Source organism: Bos javanicus, chromosome 15, assembly GCF_032452875.1.
Source record: "Bos javanicus breed banteng chromosome 15, ARS-OSU_banteng_1.0, whole genome shotgun sequence".
Lineage (NCBI taxonomy): Eukaryota > Metazoa > Chordata > Mammalia > Artiodactyla > Bovidae > Bos > Bos javanicus.
The window spans coordinates 56158925-56181179 of NC_083882.1; the positions used below are offsets into that span (position 1 = coordinate 56158925).

General features: G+C 40.6%; 1 pseudogene; it reads left to right on the plus strand.

Moving 5' to 3' along the window:
• Window positions 1-16636: 16636 nt before the first annotated feature.
• LOC133261045 (prefoldin subunit 4-like) lies at window positions 16637-21616 on the plus strand (annotated as a pseudogene).
• Window positions 21617-22255: the final 639 nt, after the last annotated feature.

The following is a 22255-nucleotide window of genomic DNA, read 5'->3' on the forward strand; positions in this document are numbered from 1 at the left end:
TGGATCAGGTAACAGCAAACTTGAATAAAGTCATTATGTTCTACTTCTGCATATTCCGGTACCACAGCATACCTGTGTCCCTTTGAGAATTTAGCCTTAATATGTTTCAGCAACTAAAATGGCGGATGAAATTTCCATAGTCTACATTTAAAAAAATTAGTATATATTTTAACAAATTATCAAATGAGGGATTTATTTTTTTTTTCTTTTAAAAACTGTTAATCTCAAGGACAGCATGAATTTCAGTTTATTTGATAAATATTAGTTAAGCATCTTCCGTGTGCCAGATGCTAGGCTAAGCACCAGGTATGTACCATAGTGAATAAACAGAAGATCCTTCCCTTGTGGAGTTGACAAGCAGGGTTACTGGCTGATGAAATGGATGTGAAGGCTAAAGGAAAGAAGGAACAAGAGTGGCTCTTAGGTTTCTTAATTTAGTGGGTGGATGGTAATGCCATTCATAGATCTCTAGGCATCCTTTAACTGAAGATCTTAGCATTAGCTCTTTTACCATTTCATATGTTTAAGTTCATAAATGTAAGTTTACATCATCCGTGTGAAAGATATTCCAAGATTACAGTGCAAATGCTATGAAATGAATAAAACCCTAACAACTGTTATAAGCAGTGATAAGAAAAATCTGTTTGGTTTAAAGGAAACTTTGATAAATGCTTCGTACTAGCAGCTGCAATTTATGGTGAAATTACAGAACTTTAAAAAAATGAGCAGTTTTACTGAGATAACTTCACATCATACCATTCACCCATTTAAAGTATCACAGTCCGTGGTTTTTTAGTATATTTAGAGTTGGGCAGTCATCACTACGGTCAATTTTAGAGCATTTGTATAACCCCCCAAAGAAACCCTGTATGCCTGAAACCACCACCACCCTGGCCCTAGGTATCCTCTGATCATTTCTGTCCCTATGGATTTATCTGTTCTGGACATTTCATATAAATGGAATCATGTAATATGTGGTCTTTTATGACTGTCCTCTTTCACTTAATGTAGTGTTTTCAAGGTTCATTCATGTTGCAGCGTGTATCAGTGCTCCATTCCTTTGTGTGGCTCAGTAATAGTCCACTGTGTGGATATACCACATTTTGTCCATCCATCAGTTGATGGGCAGTTTGTGTTTCTACTTTGAGGCTCTTATGAATGATGCTATTATGAACATTTGTGTACAAGTTTTATGTAAGTTTTCAGTTCTCTTGGGTAAATATCTAGGAGTGCAATGTCTGGGTCACGTGGTAAGTATTTTTAACAGTTTGAAGAACTGCCAAACTCTTTTTCTACAGTAACTGCACATTTTATATTCTTGCCAGCAGTGTTGGAGATCTCCAGTTTCTCTGTGTCTTGGCCAACATTGGCTGTAATTTTAATTGTAGTTATGCTAACATATGAAGGGTCCTGATACATATTTCCTTGATGGCTAATGATGGGCATTTTTTCATGTGTTTATTGGCCATTCATCCATCTGTGGAGAAATGTTCTTTGCCTATTTCTTAATTAAATCATTTTCTTTTTTATTATTTTAATTGAGAACTTTTGAAGTACAGAAATATTACTGCTCTTAAAAGTCAGTTGTTTTCTGGAAATTAATTCATCACCCTTAAAATCTTAATCAGGTTCTTGTTCTTCATCTCTAATGTAGCAAATTACTTAGCATCCTTAAAAGTGTATAGAGCTTTATAGTTGAAAATGCTTTTAAATACATTTCAATACACTGCTGTGATAGGAGACTTCAGTAGCACCTGGGATGGTGCAGAGGAAATAGTGGGTAGGTTTTGAGCTCCAGGCTCCTCTGTTTGTTCGTCATATGAACTTGAGGAAGTCACATTTTCCATAATTCTGATCCCGTAGAATTATTGTGAAGATTAAATGAAATTGTTTATGTGAAAATGCCAGGCACAGTTGTGCTCTATTTTGTAAGTCTAAGTTTGGTGATCTATTTTTTAAGTATTTGTACCACTACCACTTAAAAAACTGAAGGCTCAGAGACAGGTGATGTACCAAACCTCACAGGTTAAATGCTAGCAGGCATCATGCTGAGCCATGAGTTGCTACTCTCCATAGAAGAGTATATTTGTGCCACCAGACACAGGACTGATCTTTGGAAGGTCAGAGGAACTTGGTGTTGGTCTTTAAGATGATCATTACGCCAGCCTAACATGCCTTCACTCAGAGGTGCTCAACTCAGTTTAATTATGTGTCACAAACTCCTGATAAGAGGAAGTAGAGTGAAAAAGCACCATATGGGCAAGGCCTTTCCAAGAAAGGACAGTGAAAAACAGTCTTTTGCCTCTGCTTGCAGGTTTATAAGCCTTTATGTAAGTGAGGTTTGATGATCACTGTACATTTGTACTTGTGAGAAGGCCCACTCTTGCCTTTTTCTCTTCCTTATTTACATACACAGTGTACCTGTACACTTTTATTTTAAAAAAAAAAAAAGCAAGCCTGAGTTTGATTCCTGACAAGCCATGTGAGTTTGGACAAGCTCTAAGGGGCTTAAAACAGCAGAAGATGGAATGAATTATAATTCCTACTTAAAAAAAAACTGATAGGTGAGCAAAATTCCTCCAAAGTGGTTCTTTCTGACTTTTTCTTTCTCTTCCAAAAAATATCAATAGTAACTGTATACTTCCTTTGCATAGACATCAGGGACACAGTTGTCAGCTGGAGGAGAAGCCCTTGTCCTCATGGAGCTTAAGCATAGCAAAGGAGATAATGTTCATCAAAGATCACACCTAGATCTATTCAGTGTTAAATGCTGTGACAGAAAGTGCCATGATAGCATATAAATGGGGAGGTTGGGGAGTTTTCCTTCAGGAAAGATTGTTTAACCTGTAATCTGAAGGAAGAGAACTGAGCTAGGCAAAGAGGAGGGCAGCAGCTGTCCAGTAGATGGACAGCAGATACAAAAACCTCGTGGTGGGAGGGGACTTCTAGGCCAGTGTGGCAGCAGTTTGGAGAGCAAGGGCAGTGAGTACAGTGGGAGTGGAAAGTAGAGACCAAACTGTATGGATCTTACAGCTTGTTATAAAAGTTTGAATATTTTTTATAAGAACAATGAGAAGTCATTAAAAAGTTTTAAGCCATTAGAGCCAGTAAAATGAATTAATACTTTTACAAAATATTTGGAGTTACGTTGGTTCATTGGAACAGAAAAACATTTAACATTTCTTTTTTGATGCCAGTCTCATCTCTTTATGTCCTTTTTCTCTAACATCTACAATGGTTCCCCAGTACTGTGGAATCTGGTATTCAAGGTTTTTAGCCATAGCTTCAGCTTAGGTTTCTAGATTCATAATTCATTTCACTACCCTGGTCTGTTGCCTATATACCCCACCACACACACAGTTTATGCTGTGTTAGAAAGTCTCATTCCTCAAAGCCCAGCTTGAATTTCACCTCCTTCACTAAGACTGCGAAGATCTCTTCCAGGAGAATTCATCCCACCCCACTGCTAGGTTCCTCTAGCATTTTGGGAGAAACATGTTTTTACTAATCATTTATCATTAGTTACCTACTGTGAACCGTTTGTATTGCATGTGAATCTCCCTTACAGACATCTTTTGGGGAGGGGGTCAGTTCAGTTCAGCTCAGTCATTTCCGACTCTTTGTGACCCCATGGGCTTCAGCACGCCAGGCTTCCCTGTCCATCACCAACTCCCAGAGCATGCTCAAACTTAAAGTGTTGCCAATTTCATTGATCCCTTCCAATAAATGACTTCATTGATTCTATTGTTTTTCTATTCTCTGTTTAATTTCTCTCCATTCTGTTCTTTATTATTTGCTTCCTTTTGCTAGCTTTGGTGTTAGCTTTTCTTCTTTTTCTAGTTCCCCAAGATGTAAAGTTAGGTTATTGATTTTGAGACCTTCATTTTTAATGTAGGCATTTACAGCTATAAATTTACCAGATGCATTACTTTTGCTATATTCCATGCATTTTAGTATGTTGGGATTTTTTTTTTTTTCCGTTCATCTCAGGCATTTTCTAGTTTCTCTTGTGATTTCTTCAACCATTGGTTATTTTAAAATGTGGTTTAGTTTCCACATATTTGTGAATTTTCAGTTTTACTTATTTTTAAAGTTATTTACTTTTGGCTGCACTGGATCTTTGTTGCTTCGCACAGACTTTCTCTAGATGCAAGGAGTGGGGGCTACTCTAGTAGTGATATGTGACTTTCTCATTGTGGTGGCTTCTCTTGTGGAGCACAGGCTCCAGGGCACACAGGCTCAGTAGTTGTGACTATTCGGCTGTATAGCACAGGCTCCGTAGTTGTGGTACACGGGCTTAGTTGCCCATGACATGTGTAATCTTCCCAGACAAGGGATCAAACCCATGTCCCCTGTATTGGCAGACAAATTCTTAACCACTAGACCACCAGGGAAGTCCCAGTTTTACTTCTTTTATTTTTTTTCTTCATTCTACCATAGATAATCTATCCATGATTGATGAAAGTGGTGAACTGACATCTCCACAAGTCTCTATTATTGTGGAACAATTTCTTCCTTTGGTTTTTATTAATATTTGCCTCATATATTCTGGAGCTCTGTTTGGTGCATATATCCTTAACAATTGTTTTGCATGGATGGAGGTGCCTGATAGGCTACAGTCCATGGGGTCACGAAGAGTTGGACACGACTGAGCGACTTCACTTTCACTTTTCACTTTCATGCATTAGAGAAGGACATGGCAACCCACTCCAGTGTTCTTGCCTGGAGAATCCCAGGGACGGAAGAGCCTGGCGGGCTGCCATTTATGGGGTCGCACAGAGTCGGACACGACTGATGCGACTTAGCAGCAGCAGCAGCTTGATGAATCAACCCCTTTATCATTGCATATTGTGCCACTTTGTCTCTCTAACAGTTTTTACTTAAAATCTATTTTTTCTGATAGTAGTATAGTCACCTTAGTTCTCTCTTGGCTACCATTTCCATGGAATATATATTTCTATCCTTTCACTTATATTCTATGTTACCTTTAGATCTAAAGTGAGTCTCTTGTGGATAGCAGATTGGATATTTTAAAATGTAGTCTGCCAGTCTTCTTGAAAGGAGAGTTAAATCCATTTACATTCATGTAATTATTAAGAAGGAAGGATTTACTTCTGCCATTTGCTATTTGTTTTCCAAATGTCTTATACCCTTTTATCCTCCATTTCCTCCATTACAGTCTTCATTTGTGTTCAGTTGATTATTTGTAGTGAAATGTTTTGACTCCTTTCCCAATTCTTTTGTGTATATTTTTTAGATACTTAGATATTTCCCTTGTGGTTACCATGGGAATTACATGGAATATCTTAAAATTACAGCAGTCTAATCTGAATTGATAATTTTGATAGCATACAAAACTCTGCCCTTATATTCATTTGCCTATGTAGTTATTGGGTATCTTTATTTCTTCATGTCTTCAAGTTACTATCCAGTGGCCTTTTGTTTCAACCTGAAGGATTTTAGCATTTCTTTTAGGGAAGATCTATTGGTAATTAAGTCCCTCATTTGGAATGTCTTAATTTCTCCCTTATTTTTGAAAGTTTTGCCAGATATTGAATTCTTGATTTTTTTTTCTTTTAGCACTTTTAAATATGTCATCCCACTTCCTTCTAGACTCCATGGCTTCTGGTGAAAGATTGGCTGTTGATCTTATTGTAGAGCCCTTGTACATGCTAAGTTGCTGCCCTCTTGCTTCTTTCTAGAATTTTTTCTTTGTCTTTTGAGAGTTTGATTATGATGTGTCTTAATGTGGGTCTGTGAGCTATTCCAAATCCTGAAAGATGATGCTGTGAAAGTGCTGCACTCAATATGCCAGCAAATTTGGAAAACTCAGCAGTGGCCACAGGACTGGAAAAGGTCAGTTTTCATTCCAATCCCAAAGAAAGGCAATGCCAAAGAATGCTCAAACAGCCACACAATTGCATTCATCTCACACGCTAGTAAAGTAATGCTCAAAATTCTCCAAGCCAGGCTTCAGCAATATGTGAATCGTGAACTTCCTGATGTTCAAGCTGGTTTTAGAAAAGGCAGAGGAACCAGAGATCAAATTGCCAACATCCGCTGGATCATGGAAAAAGCAAGAGAGTTCCAGAAAAACATCTATTTCTGCTTTATTGACTATGCCAAAGCCTTTGACTATGTGGATCACAAGAAACTGTGGAAAATTCTGAAAGAGATGGGAATACCAGATCACCTGACCTGCCTCTTGAGAAACCTATATGAAGGTCAAGAAGCAACAGTTAGAACTGGACATGGAACAACAGACTGGTTCCAAATAGGAAAAGGAGTTCGTCAAGGCTGTATATTGTCACCCTGTTTATTTAACTTATATGCAGAGTACATCATGAGAAACGCTGGACTGGAAGAAACACAAACTGGAATCAAGATTGCCGGGAAAAATATCAATAACCTCAGATATGCAGATGACACCACCCTTATGGCAGAAGGTGAAGAGGAACTCAAAAGCCTCTTGATGAAAGTGAAAGTGGAGAGTGAAAAAGTTGGCTTAAAGCTTAACATTCAGAAAACGAAGATCATGGCATCTGGTCCCATCACTTCATGGGAAATAGATGGGGAAACAATGGAAACAGTGTCAGACTTTATTTTGGGGGGCTCCAAAATCACTGCAGATGGTGGTTGCAGCCATGAAATTAAAAGACGCTTACTCCTTGGAAGGAAAGTTATAACCAACCTAGATAGCATATTGAAAAGCAGAGACATTATACTTTGCCAACAAAGGTCCATCTAGTCAAGGCTATGGTTTTTCCTGTGGTCATGTATGAATGTGAGAGTTGGACTGTGAAGAAGGCTGAGCTCTGAATAATTGATGCTTTTGAACTGTGGTGTTGGAGAAGACTCTTGAGAGTCCCTTGGACTGCAAGGAGATCCAACCAGTCCATTCTGAAGATCAGCCCTGGGATTTCTTTGGAAGGAATGATGCTGAAGCTGAAACTCCAGTACTTTGGCCACCTCATGCGAAGAGTTGACTCATTGGAAAAGACTCTGATGCTGGGAGGGATTGGGGGCAGGAGGAGAAGGGGACGACAGAGGATGAGATGGCTGGATGGCATCACTGACGCGATGGACGTGAGTCTGGGTGAACTCTGGGAGTTGGTGGTGGACAGGGAGGCCTGGCGTACTGCGATTCATGGGGTCACAAAGAGTCGGACACGACTGAGCGACAGATCTGATCTGTAAGTTTATTCTACTTGAAGTTCCCTGAACTTGGTATGTAGATTCATGTCTTCATCATCAAACTTGGGAAATTTTCAGTTATTTTCTATTCAAATATTTGTTCTACCCTTTCCTCTCTTTCTTCTTCCGGGACTTCCATAACACATATATTGATCTGTTTGCTGGTGTTCCATACGTCTTTTAGACTCTATTCATTTTTCTTCATTCTTTTCTCTTTCTGCTCCTCAGACTGGATAATATCAGTTGTTTTATCTTCAAATTCACTGATTCCATCTTCTGCATTTTCAAATTTGCTGTTGAACCCTTCCAGTGAAATTTTTAAAGAACTTACCAACATATCCCCCATTTTCCCAGCCCCTGGCAACCACCATTCTACTCTCTGCTTTTATGAGTTCTACTTTTTTAGATTCTACATATATGTGAGGTCATGCAATAGTTGTCTTTCTGTGCCTTGCTTATTTCATTTAACATCTTCCAGATTCATACATGTTGTTGAAAATGAGTTTTACTTTTTAAAAGCTGAATAATATTCCATTGTATATGTATACAAGAGAGTTCCAGAAAAACATCTATTTCCGCTTTATTGATTATGCCAAAGCCTTTGACTGTGTGGATCGCAAGAAACTGTGAAAAATTCTGAAAGAGATGAGAATACCAGACCACCTGACCTGCCTCTTGAGAAACATGTATGCAGGTCAGGAAACAACAGTTAAAACTGGACATGGAACAACAGACTGGTTCCAAATAGGGAAATGAGTACGTCAAGGCTGTATATTGTCACCCTGCTTATTTAACTTATATGCAGAGTACATCATGAGAAACACTGGGCCGGAGGAAGCACAAGCTGGAATCAAGATTGCCGGGAGAAATATCAATAACCTCAGATATGCAGATGATACCACCCTTATGGCAGAAAGTGAAGAAGAACTAAAGAGCCTCTTGATGAAAGAGGAGAGTGAAAAAGTTGGCTTAAAGCTCAACATTCAGGAAGCTAAGATCATGGTATCCGGTCCCATCACTTCATAGCAAATAGATGGGGAGACAGTGGGAACAGTGGCTGGCTTTATTTTGGGGGGCTCCAAAATCACTGTAGATGGTGATTGCAGCCATGAAATTAAAAGACGCTTACTCCTTGGAAGGAAAGTTATGACCAACCTAGATAGCATATTAAAAAGCAGAGACATTTCTTTGTCAGCAAAGGTCCATCTAGTCAAGGCTATGGTTTTTCCAGTGGTCATGTATGGATGTGAGAGTTGGACTATAAAGAAAGTTGAGCACCGAAGAATTGATGGTTTTGAACTGTGGCGTTGGAGAAGACTCTTGAGAGTCCCTTGGACTGCAAAGAGATCCAATTAGTCCATCCTAAAGGAGATCAGTCCTGGGTGTTCATTGGAAGTCCTGGGTGTTCACTGATGTTGAAGCTGAAACTCCAATACTTTGGCCACCTGATGCAAAGAGCTGCCTCATTTGAAAAGACCCTGATGCTGGGAAAGATTGAGGTCAGGAGGAGAAGGGGACGACAGAGGATGAGATCGCTGGATAGCATCACCGACTCAATGGACGTGAGTTTGGGTAGACTCCGGAAGTTGGTGATGGACAGGGAGGCCTGGTGTGCTGCGATTCATGGGGTTGCAAAGAGTCAGATATGACTAAGCAACTGAACTGAACTGGACTGTATATGTATACAACACACACACACTTTCTTTATCCATTCATTTGTTGATGAACAAATGACTTGAGAATAGTGCTGCAGTGAACATGGAGTACAAATATCTTTTAGAGATACTCTTTTTATTTCCTTTGGATATATACCCAGTAATGGAATTGCTGCACCATATGATAGTTTTGTTTTTAATTTTTTAGGAAGCTTTATACCTTTTCCATGATGTTTTCATTTTAATAATTATATATTTCATCTCCAGAATTTTTGTTTGGTTCCTTTTTATAATTTATTGATATTCTCCTTTGTTTAGACATCACTTTCCTTTATTTCTTTGTCCATGTTATTCTTTAGCTCTTTGAGCATATTTAAGACACTTATTTTAAAGGCTTTGTGCAGTAAGTCCAATGTCTGAGTTTTCTGGGTGACTTTCAGTTAATTGATTTTGTACTGCTGAATGGATTGTACTTTACTCTTTATTTATATACTTTGATTTTTTTTTGTTGAAAAGTGAACATCTGAATATTAAGATATGGCAACTCTGTAGACATCAGATTTTCACTTTGCCCCGGGATTTGAAGGATTTTTGGTTGGTTGGTTTGGCATTTTTTTGTTTTTTACTTTGATCGTTAAAGGCTATAGTGGGTCACTTGTCTCATGACTTCTCCTAACTTCTTTTCCCCACCCAAGAAGCTGTTTTCTTTTTCATGTGTGGTCACTGAAGTCTCTATTCCTCAGCATGTATTCAACTAGTGTTTTGACAGAAATTTCCTTGAACCCTAGGAGCTAAGCAAATATACACACACATACATACCTCCTTATGTTTGTAGGCTGACTTTGTGCTGTGGCCCTTCAACACTTAACCAGACTTCACTGAACTTAGAGACCATGTTAATGTGAAGCTTGAGGTCTCAGTCCTTTTCCTAAGTATGTGCATGGCTTTCTAAATGTCTCCTAATATACGGGGGCTTTTGAATGCCCTAATTTCAAAAAAACAAAAACAGATGACTCCCTTGTCTTTCTCCCCAGTCCTTATGGTTTATCAGTGGTTGATGTCTCAACCAGATCTTGTTCTTCAGGTGTGTGTAGGTTGTCTTTCAGCCACACCATGTTTTCAAGCAATGTCTGCGGCCTTTTCAGCCTGAGTGAGTGTTTATTTAAGTGAGATAGCAATGAGTGCCTTGCTTTGGTCCTTCAAATAACCCTGAGGCAGCTTAGAACAGATGTACACAGTAATTTGCAAAGGAGGTTTGCTGTCCTCCTCCCAGAACCAGGGACCAGGCCCCTACACTGGTAACTTGACATCTTTAAGCCAAGTCAGGGAGAGAGTGGGATGAAGACTAGTAAAATGCCATAAAGCTTTCCTGGTTGTTGTTGTTTTTTTTTTTTCCAGTCTCATTTTTTAAAATTCTGGTAAAATATACAGAATAAAATTTACCATTTTAAGTACACAATTCATTGGCATTATGTACATTCAGATTATTGGACAACCACTACCACTGTCTCCAGAACTTTCCTCATCCCCAACTGAAATTCGTTACCCATTATGTAGTAAGTCCTATTTCTGTGCCCCATGCCCAGCCCCTTACTAACCATCCTATACTTTTCAAGTTGCCATTTGCTTGATTCATCATTTGGTTATTGCTGTAAACCTTTGACTATATTCCAGAGTCTGACAAATTAGTTCTGACAGTTTCTGCTTATTTTTCAGTGTTTCTGTGGGATCATGGGAGCTTGGAGTTGACTATCGTTTATCTGCCGTCACCATCAAGATTTTGTCCTGAGCAGTTAGGAAGAGTAGAACAGCCGTTAACTGAAGTAGGAGAGACTTAGGGAAGATCAAATTTTGAAAGAGGGTATCAAGGGTTCAGTTTAGCATAAATTAAATTCAAGATACCTGTAAATAGGTAGGGGGGAAAAAAAGAGGTACAAGGGCTGATCCCTGGGCAGCCCAGCACATAGGGGTCAGGAAGATGAGGCAGAATCAGAAAAGGAGACAGAAGAAATGACCAGAAGGATGGGAGGTGAAGCTGGAGACTGAGGTGGTAGTATCTGGGAAACAGCTAAAGAAAGCTGTTAAGTCAAAATGAGAACTCACAGAGCTAGTCATGTGAAGTCATCGGTGACTTTGGGACGAGCAATTGTGGTGGAGTTAGGGACAAAAGCTAGAGAAGAATGTGAGGAGGAAACTGAAAATACAGATAATGAGTTGCAAAGATAGTGAGTTGCTATAAAGAGGAGCAATTGCTAGAAAGGCAAGTGAGGTCAAGAGGTTTGTTGATTTTTGTTTTGTAACTTAAGAAAATAGGATTCCTGATGGGATTGATCCAATGGACAGAAGAAAGTTTATAATGCAGGATAGGAGAATTGCTCATGTACTGTTCTTGACTAGTGGGAAGAGAAGGGATTTGTGGAGGTGTTGGGTTCATCCATTACAACATAAGAGAAATAAATTCAGGAACAGGAGGGTAGGTGGGGAGATAACATTTGCGTCAGTTTTCTGCTGAGTCTCAAATCCATATCTATAATATTATCTCTTCCCAGAGCCAAAACCCACTGCCTTGACGCATCCCCAACTGGATTTCCTAGAAGTACTTCAGCCTTAGGCTGTCCCAAACCGGAATAGATTAATTCCTTTTCTTCTAATTTATGGTTTCATTCATTAGCAACCTCAGAGCTGGTGCTGGAAGGAGGGTAGACATCTTCCATAGGCAAGAAAGTAGGAGAATGGGATAGGCAGATAACTCAAAGATGGTGGAAAATTGGGATGTGGGGTGACTAGGGAGCAGTGAGCTCAGAACAGGCCCCTGGAAGCTATTACACACCCAGAGGTCAACAATGCAATCTGTCAGGGTCTCATGGAGTTATCCGTGTTTTTTTTTTTTTAATTTTATTTTTTTTTTAAACTTTACATAATTGTATTAGTTTTGCCAAATATCAAAATGAATCTGCCACAGGTATACATGTGTTCCCCATCCTGAACCCTCCTCCCTCCTCCCTCCCCATACCATCCCTCTGGGTCATCCCAGTGCACTAGCCCCAAGCATCCAGTATCGTGCATCGAACCTGGATTGGCAACTCGTTTCTTACATGATATTTTACGTGTTTCAATGCCATTCTCCCAAATCTTTCCACCCTCTCCCTCTCCCACAAAGTCCATAAGACTGTTCTATACATCAGTGTCTCTTTTGCTGTCTCGTACACCAGGTTATTGTTACCATCTTTCTAAATTCCATATATATGCGTTATATACTGTATTGGTGTTTTTCCTTCTGGCTTACTTCACTCTGTATAATAGGCTCCAGTTTCATCCACCTCATTAGAACTGATTCAAATGTATTATCTTCAGTTTTTCTCTGTAGCATTAGATTGTTAGCCAGCTGGAAAAACCTGACAAGTGCTTTTGCCTCCTGGGCCTTGTATTCCTTCCTACTACACTGTACGTATCCCTGATTATTGACCAAAACGCCTTCTCACCCTCCATCCCGAAGGTCACTTTCAGAGATACTTTTCCCAAATTCTTCCCCCATTACTGTTGAATCTGTCTCCTTTATCGCTCCTCTGAATTTTCATTATGGCTTCCAATTTTTGCTCCGTGAAAGTTTTGCTCCAAGAATTGAATTCCTCTTCATGTCCCTAGAATAGGATCTGGCATGGATGAGGTATCAACAAATTTGTTGATTGTGTAAAAAAAAAATCAGACCATTCTGGTCCTGGGGTTTGCTCACAGGTGCACAAATGCTTATTAACATTAAAATGCACAAGCACATCCCAGCAATAACATCCTTATTGCAGGCTGTTTTTGGATGAGGATGTTATTGTTGTGAGATATTTGCGTATCGGCCTCTCTGGACTCTGAGCGCAGTGCCCTCCTCTGCTGTCACTTCAAAGTGCAGGAAAACCATGGGTGGTGATTTTAGAATCGTATTCAGAACCCTCAGGGAATGAGTCATTTCATACTGACGACTTTTCCGGATTGCCACAGTTCAAATAAATTAAGCAACAGGACATTGTTGTTGTTGTAGTTATTGTTGTTAATTTTAACCTCTTTAGAAGGTAAATTTCAGAAATATATTACCATACCATCCTGAATATGATCCTACCATCTCTTGTTTCTTCACAATCTTCATTATGAACAGAGTTATAATGATTTTCCAGCTCAGGGATCAGAGTACACAGCCTTGCTAAAGGAGTGAGAGGAGGCATAAGTCAGGCTCAGTCTCTCCCTGGAGCAGATCCAGACTAGAACCCCAAATCTAACCTGGAGGCAACCGAACTGCCCCAGGAGTCAGAGGGGTAGGTGGCGGTGGGGGCAGGGGAGGGCAGAGGCAGGCTCTGACCTGAGCACAGGACCAGTGACTCAACTGCTTCTTCGTGGATTTGAACTCTGTGAGGATTTGTTAAAATGCAGTTTCTGAGTCAGTAGATTTGGACTCAGCTCTGGGCTGGCATCTGAGTTCTGCATTTGAAACAAGCTCTCGGGTGATGCCAGGGCTGCTGGACCACAGGCCACTCTGTCAATATCAAGACTTTTGTTGACCTACTGGAGGTTTGCTTATAACCGTGTGTGGGTTTTCTTGGGAAGCTTATCTTCAGTGAGTCTTTCTCCGGGGCGTCTTACAAGCACCTGATGGCCTCTGGCAGTGTGCACATAGTGCTCTAAGTTTGCAGAGTGCTCTCACGTGCCCTGTTTCCCTTCATTCTCACAATAGTCCTGGGAGGTAAGTTAGCACCATTTTCCCAACTGGGAAACCAGTTCCTGACATCTCCACATTTCTTGCTTTTCTTGTGGTTTCTTGCTGCCCACACCACATCTGCACTGTGTGCCTTCCACAGCCCTGTGGACTCGGCACAGTGGGGATGCACTGGGGAAGATGGTTGTGTGTGCACGCACGTGTGTGCCTGTATTAAAATCAAAGGCTTATCAACAGCTGGAGCGCACAGGCCCATTCAGTCTCACTCAGGACACCCTGACTGAGAGAGACATTTTCTCTGCTCTCAAATCTCCTCCTCAGATGATGACCTCACCTTGCATAGACTAAACGCTGAACTCAGAAGTGGCAGTGACCCTCTGCAGTGTATACTGAGATGCTGTTGGCACCCCACACATCGCTCCTTTAAAGCCTTTCCATTTCAGGGCCAGCTGGCCAGACTCCTGCCGACATCAGCCTCTCCGCTCACCTAAGGGCTTTCTCTGGCACAGGGACCTGCCTCTGCCCCATGCAGGTGCCGAAATGCTGGGAAATTTACGGCCCTCCAGTTAGCCAGGGACTGATGGGAGTGGATATAAACAAATAACCCACCTCTCTCACCTCTTAATTTGGGATAACTTAAGAGCATCTTCCACACGTTAAGCCCCAGTTACCCACAGTGGTAACTGGCTTGGTAATATTGCCTTTATTTGCTGCCTTCCCCTCCCTGCCTCACTCCCCAACTCCTGTAATAATGTTTCCCGGGGCCCCCTCCTGAATGAATGACTTACACGTGATGACTCCTTGTCTTGTGCTCTGCTGGGGGAACCCAAATTAAGATACTTCTCCCAACCACTATTTCTAATGACCTACTTACGTCTGGGCCCACGTGCCTGCCTTCTCTCTAGTCATAATGGAGAGAGCATTCCAGTTCCTTAGAAAGGTCACACCATCTCCCAGGGATCTGGATGATATCCTCCTGCTTCTTTTATTGAATGCTGATTGATGCATGTGTGTGACAACACTATCAAAGACAGGGGAAAGATCCACCTGGAAGGATTAGAGGAAGTAGTAGCTGTCACTCACACAGGGCCAGGAATAGAGTTGGTTCCCACCAGCCAGACTGGAAAGCTACTTATTTCACAAGGCTGCAGGTAGAGTGCTCTGCAGGTAGAGAGTTCTGCCTCAGTCATGGGGAATCATAAGTCCTGGATGAATTGCCGTTTTTGTCCTGCCTAACGCATCTTAAAAGAAATACCCCCAAGAAGATCAAACTGTTTCAAACTCATTTAAGTGCATCCTAGAACAAAGCTCAAGAATCTTTATAGAAATAAATATCTAGCATTCAACAAGGTAATAGTCACCATTACTTGCATCGAATAAAGATGATCAGAAATGCAAATAAGCAGGAAAATGCAACCTACAGTGAGAAAAATCAAATAAAACAGACACAGGCTTACCCCAGATGTAAAAACTAACAGAGAACATTTTAAAATGTTATCAGTACATATTTGTATTGAAGTGTTAAATGGAGACATTGAAGATATAAAGACGCAAATGAAACTTTTAGAGGTGAAAATTGTAATATCTGAGATATATGTTGAGTAGGATTAACAGCAGATTAGGCATTTCAGAAGAAAGATTATGGGACTTAATGACAATAATAGAAAGTATCCCCAATGAAACACAGAGAATAAGAAGAAAACATCTTAAAATGAACAAGAGCATCAGTTGACTGAGAAAATTTTAAGCAGTCTAATATATGTGTATTTTGGCACCCTGGAGAAACAGAAGAGAGACAGAAGAATACCTGAAAATAATGGCCAACACTTCCCCGAATTTGATGAAAACTATAAACCCACACATCTTAGAATCTCAGTGAGCTCCAAGGACAAGAAACATGAAAGAGTGTACATAGACATTTCATAGTCAAATGCTCAAAACCAATGATGAAAAGGAAGCCTTAAAGCACTAGTGTGAGGAAAAAGACACGAAGGAACCAGAAGAAGGATAATAACAGATTTCTCTTAAGAAACAATTCAAGCAAAAAGACAGCAGAATGATACTTGAAAGTACAGAAGGAAAATACCTATCAACCTAAAATTCTGCAGCCACTGAATGCAAGTTTTAATGATGGTTTTTCACAACACACTGTGATTATGTGGGATTTTGTCCTTAAGGGAAGCCAGGTGAGCATACAGGGGAACAAAGAAGACAATGGATTTAACCCTAACCATATAAAAAATCTGGGCTTCCCAGATGTACTAGTGGTAAAGAACCCACCTGACAGTACCGGAGACATAAGAGATGAAGGTTCGATCCTGGGGTCAGAAGGATCCCCTGGAGAAAGGAATGAAAACCCACTCCACTATTCTTGCCTGGAGAATCCCATGAACAGAGGAGCCTGGCGGGCTATAGTCCATGGGGTCACACAGGGTCTGACATGATTGATGCAACTTAGCACACACTCACATAAATAATCACGTTAAATGTAAATTATCTACTCTCAACTAAAAGGCATAAAGCATTAGATTAAATATAAAAACGAGACTCAATTACATGCTGCCTCCAAGAAACTCACTTGAAAAAAATCATAAATAGTTTAAAAGTAAGTGGATTGAGGTACAAGCTACTATGTATAAAATAACACAAAATTATAGAGCAAAAGAATTGGACATGACTGAGCGACTAAACACACACACGCCTTGTACATAACATGGAATACAGCCAATATCTTGTAATAATTTTACGTGGCGTATAACCTATAAGAATATTGAATCATTATGTTGTACACCCGAAACTAATATAATATTGTAACTCGACTATACTTCAACTTTAAAAAGTAAATGGAGGGACTTCCCTGCTGGTCCAGTGGTTAAGAATCCTCCTGCCAATGCTCGGGACGTGGGTTCGATCCCTAGTCTGAGACAATACCACATGCAGCAGGACAAGTAAGTCCTGCATCACAACTCCTGAGCTCGTGTTCTAGAGCCCATGCTCTACAACAAGAGAAGCCACCGCAGTAAGAAGCCATGCTCTACAGCTAGAGAGTCGTTCCGCTCGCCACACTAGAGAAAGCCTGTCCGCAGCAATGAAGACTCAAAAAGGTAAGATAGGTCACTTCAGCCGTGTCCGACTCTGTGCGACCCCATAGACGGCAGTCCACCAGGCCTCCCGTCCCTGGGATTCTCCAGGCAAGAACACTGGAGTGGGTTGCCATTTCCTTCTCCAATGCATGAAAGTGAAAAGTGAAAGTGAAGTCTCTCAGTCGTGTCCGACTCTTCGCGACCCCATGGACTGCAGCCCATTAGGCTCCTCTGTCCATGGGATTTTCCAGGCAAGAGTACTGGAGTGGGGTGCCATTGCCTTCTCCGAAGACTCAATACAGCCAATAAATAAATAAATACAATTTTTTTTACAGTTAGTTAAAAAGTAAATGCATTGAAAATATATATACTATACTATCAATAGTACAAAAAGAGTTGGAATGGCTCTACGTGTCAGATAAAGTAGATTTCAGAGCAAAGAATATCATCAGAAATAAAGAATACCATTTCCTAATAAGAAAGGGGTGCCACGTGCATGCTCAGCCATGTCGGGCTCTTTGCGACCCCATGGACTGCAGCCTGCCAGGCTCCTCTGTCCGTGGGATTCTCCAGCCAAGAATATTGGGTGGGTTGCCATGCCCTCCTCCAGGGGATCGTCCTGACCCAGGGGTCAAACCTCTGTGTCTCACGTCTCCTGCATTGGCTGGCGGATCCTTTACCACTGAGCTACCAGGAAAGCCCTAAGAAAGAGATAAACTCATCAAAAGCACGTAATTCTAAAAGTATATGCATGTAATAAAAGAATTTCAAAGTGTATTAGAGGAAAAATCTGCTAGAATTGCAAGGAAAAGTAAACAGATTCACAATTACGTTCAGAGACTTCAACATCTCTCTCTTATTAATTAATAGAAAAGAGATAAAGCATTTACACTGAAAAATGGGGGAGCCCAAAGCAAAAACATTATGCTAAGTGAGAGAAAACAGTCACAAAGCACCATATACTGCATTGTTCTGGTGTTTAGTCACTCAGTCATATCCGACTCTTTGCGACCCCGCTGGGCTCCTCTTGTCCATGGGATTCTCCAGGCAAGAATACTGGACTGGGTTGCCATTTCCTTCTCCACCATCTACTGTATAATTCCATGCATATGAAGTATACAGAATAGGCAAACTCATACAGAATGTAGATCCATGATTGCCTAGGGCTTGGGGTTTTGGGTAGTGACTGCTGTTGGGTACAGAGTTTTTGTCTTTTTAAAAAATATGATGCAAATGTTCTAAAATTGTTTGTGGAGAAGATTGTCCAACTCTGTGAATTAAAAAATTGAATTTTCACTTTAAAAGGGTGAATTTTGTGGCTTGTGAATTATATTTCAATTAAGCTGTTATTTAAAAAGTTGTTCTAAATTTTGTAACTAATTCTTGGGTTAAGTGTCAGACAAACTCCTGATGGTTTCTCACTGCTCTTACGATGACTTCCCAACCCTAAACCCTGGTGCAACTGACCCTATCCAGCTCATCTCCTTCTTCTCTTCATTCTTGTGCTCCAGCCACAGTGGGCTTCTCTCTGTTCCTGGACATGGCAAACTGATTCCTGTCTCAGAACCTTTGCACTTGCGGTTACTTTGATCCTGAAGTCTGTTCTACAGAACCACTTTATTCTCATCAACCATGTTTCATCTCAAGTATCATCTTCTCTGAAAGGCCTTCCCACATTGTCCTGCCAAAAGCCTACTTCTGATTCCATGTTACCTTATTTTACCTATTTCATGCAACTTAGTTCCTTAAACAACCTTCTTTGTTTACTGACATATGTGTCTACCTGCGCTAGAATGTAATGTAAATTCTTTGAGGAATAGGTTTCTTGCCTTGTTCCCACTGTATCTACAGTTTTTAGAACAGTGCATGGCTCATGGTTGTAACTAAGAGTTACCCAGATCAAAGAAAATCACCAGAAATACACAGTGCTGGTAGAAATAACGGCACTAGGGAGCGAGGCATGAAGGGTAGAAGGAGTGGATGAAGGTCATGCCTAAGTGACACCAAGGGGGTCAGGTTGACTGCTCTCTGTAGGTTAGCAGGCTCAAGTGCTAGGGCTAGAAAGACGCTAATGCAGTAGGAATAGATGTTTCTAAACTTTTCTTTAACAATTTTTAAAATTAGAAATATATAATATATACAGGAGAGTATATAGTATTTTTGTACAATTTAAAGAATAATTATAAAGCTTCCCTGGTAGCTCAGATGGTAAAGAATCTGCCTGCAATGCAGGAAACCCAGGTTTGGTACTTGGTTTGGGAAGATCCCCTGGAGAAGGAAATGGCAACCCCCTCCAGTATTGGAGGGAGAATTCCATGGACAGAGGAGCCTGGTTCATGGGGTTGCAAAGAATTAGACACAACTGAGCAAATAAATACAAACATTCATGTAGTTACAACCCGAGTTAAGAAATGGGAACTTGCCAGTCACCCTGCAAGTCTGTGTGATTCTTGTTACACTCCTCTTCTCAGGACAAAACCACTCTCCTGATTTTTTTTTTTAATTTTATTTAATTATTTAGCTGTGTTGGGTCTTTGTTGCTGTGTGTAGGCCTTCTCTTGTTGCAGCGAATGGAGGCTGCTTTCTAGTTGAGGTGCACGGGCTTCTCACTGCAGTGGCTTCTCTTGTTGCAGAGCACGGGCTTTAGGTATGTGGGCTTCAGGAGCTGTAGCACGTGGCCTCTTTAGTTATGAGCCCAGTAGATATGATGCAGGGGGTTAGTTGCCTTGTGGTATGTGGGATCCTCCTAGACCAGGGATCAAACCCATGTCCCCTGCATTGGCAGGTGGATTCTTAACCACTGGACCACCAGGGAACTTCCACTTTGCTGATTTTTATTATAGTTATAACGTTGCTTTTTTTTTTTTTTAATATTTTGACATCTACTTGTGCATGATTAAATAATGTATTTTTCAGTTTTTGAACTTTACATAAATGAAGTTATACTGACTGTATCTTCTATGATTTGCTGCTTTTACTCAACACTATGTTTCTTAGCTATTTCTATGATGACAGATATGGCTGTTCATTATTACTGTTGTATAGGACTCCATTGACTGAACATACCACAGTTTATTTTCCAGCCTACCAAAGTGGGGTGGCGTCTAGTTTTTGCTATGCTAGAAATATTTTTGTATATATTCATGTTTTCCCAAGCCCAGTATGTGTATACTATTTTCTCTGGAGAACCCTGATGTTATACTCAGTTTATTTATTCATCTATTGAAGGACATCTTGGTTGTTTCCTATTGGAGCATTCATGAATAAAGCTACTATAAATAAACATTCATGTAAAGGATTTTGTATTTACTTAAATTTTCAATTCACTTAAGTTATACCCAGGAGTGTGATTGCTGGGTTGTATGGTAAGTCTATATTTAGCTTAAAAGAAACTGCCAGGGAAGAGCGCTCTTATTACTTCACATACTCATCAGCATTTGGTATTGTCAGGTTCTTGGACTTTAGTTATGCTATTAAGTGTGTAACAGAATGTCATTATTGCTTTCATTTGTATATGACAAATTATTTTGAGTGTAATCATATTTTTAACTTTCACTTTTCTGATTACTTTTAAGGTTGAGTTTATTTCATATGTTTATTGGCCATTGACTTTTCTCTTTATGAAGTGTTTGTTCAAGTCTTTTTGCTCATTTTTTCAATTTGATTTTTATCTTTTTCTCATTATTTCCTAGAACTTCTTTATATATTCTGGGTGTAATTTCTTTTCTGGTGTAAGACATTGCACATGTTTTTACTTACTTTATGGCTTGCTTTTCACTTTATGATGCTTTTTGATGAACAGAAAACCTCTGTATTTGAACTAGAGCGCAGGCTCTAGAGCTCTTAGTGTTACACTGGTTTCTCTAGTTTGTAAAACTATGTGGGTAGTTTTTACACATGGGTTTAGTTGCCCCTTGATACTTTGAATCTTAGTTCCCCAACCAGGGATTACCAAGGAAGTCCCCGAAAGTAAATAGGCTTAACTTCTTTTGCCTAAGTCCTGCTCCCCTCCCTGCTGCCCTCTGATCCGGTTCCTCTGTGCTTACCTTCCAACCCTATTCTCCATTCCCAAAGGAAAAGGTCCTATCTGGCATTGCCTTACAGGGTAAGGACGGGCAGAACTGAAAGGGAAAACGTAGAGTCTTGTTAGTGGGTAGGAGTTGTTAGGACAAGCTCTTGAATGCTCATATAGTAATCTTTTTTGTCCTGTCACAGCTTTAAATCATAGTAGTAATCTGGATGGAACAGGGACCACTACACAGAATCTACCGTGCCCAAGGGAATCTTATGAGGGACCCTGACGTTTTCCCCTTTTATTTTCCCTGTTGCTGGGCAAGAGGCCAAGGTGATCCACATAGTAAAGTCCTGGGGTTGAGGGGAGGGAAAATGAGAAAGAACTGAATAGCTTGGGGTTGGAGAAATTTTTCAGGGCATTTGAGGTGAGAGGAGCCAAACTAAGAAGAGGACAGAAGTGACAAGAGGAGAAAGTGGATTCTCAGAGCATCAAACAGAGTGTATTTAGATTCATTTTTCTTTTCAACAGACTCAAGCAAAGAATGAATTGTTCTAAGACTCCACTAAGGTGGCAGCCACTATGAGGAAGGTGTCATATGAGGAAGGTGTCAGTGTTACTTTTGAAGGTAAACAAAAGACACATTTGCACAGAATACAGTTGGAATCCCAGAACTGAAGGAAGAATTAGGAGTAAAGAAGGAAACAACTTTGAAATTTGGAAGACGCTTGTCAGGGCATCATGCTTGCAGATGATGACTGCGTAATGATATCAAGATTATTTAAGACTGGTGATGTTTTCATTAGCCATTCTCAGTAATGAGCGCAAGAAGTCTCAGAAGAAGCAAAGAAAAAATTTCCAAGAAGAAACTGATGCCTTAGAATCCGAACTGAGATCAACTCAGTGGATGTTAGACTCGAAAGTTGAGTTATAATCAAGATTTGACAGCAACATAAGCCTTGAAGTGAAGTGAAATCGCTCAGTTGTGTCTGACTCTTTGCGACCCCATGGACTAGAGCCTACAAGTCTCCTCTGCCCATGGAATTTTCCAGTCAAGAGTACTGGAGTGGGTTGCCATTTCCTTCTCCAGGGGATCTTCCCGACCCAGGGATCGAACCCAGGTTTCCCGCATCGCAGGCAGACGCTTTACCATCTGAACCACCAGGGAAGCCCACTCTTTGCGACCCTATGGACTATAGCCCACTAGGCTCCTCTGCCCATGGGGATTCTCCAGGCAAGTATACTGGAGTGGGTTGCCATGCCCTCCCCCAGGGAATCTTCCCCATCCAGGGCTTGAACTTGGGTCTCCTGTGTCTCCTGCATTGCAGGTGGATTCTTTACCACGGAGACACCAGGGAAGCCCAGTTTATTTGCTTATTTCATACATAACAGTTGTACTGTTAGGGGAAGCACACTGATTGAAACCGCCCACCCTGGCCAGGCACCATAGTAACTATTTGCATGAGTTGTTTTATGACAGGAGATCCTGATAAGGAATACGGAACTAATAAGCCACCACCAAGCGGAAGAGTTTGGGAAAGGTCGAAAGGAGATACCGCATGTCCGTCCACTTCCCAGAATCCCTCTTGCTAGCATACATCTTGGCTGAGCA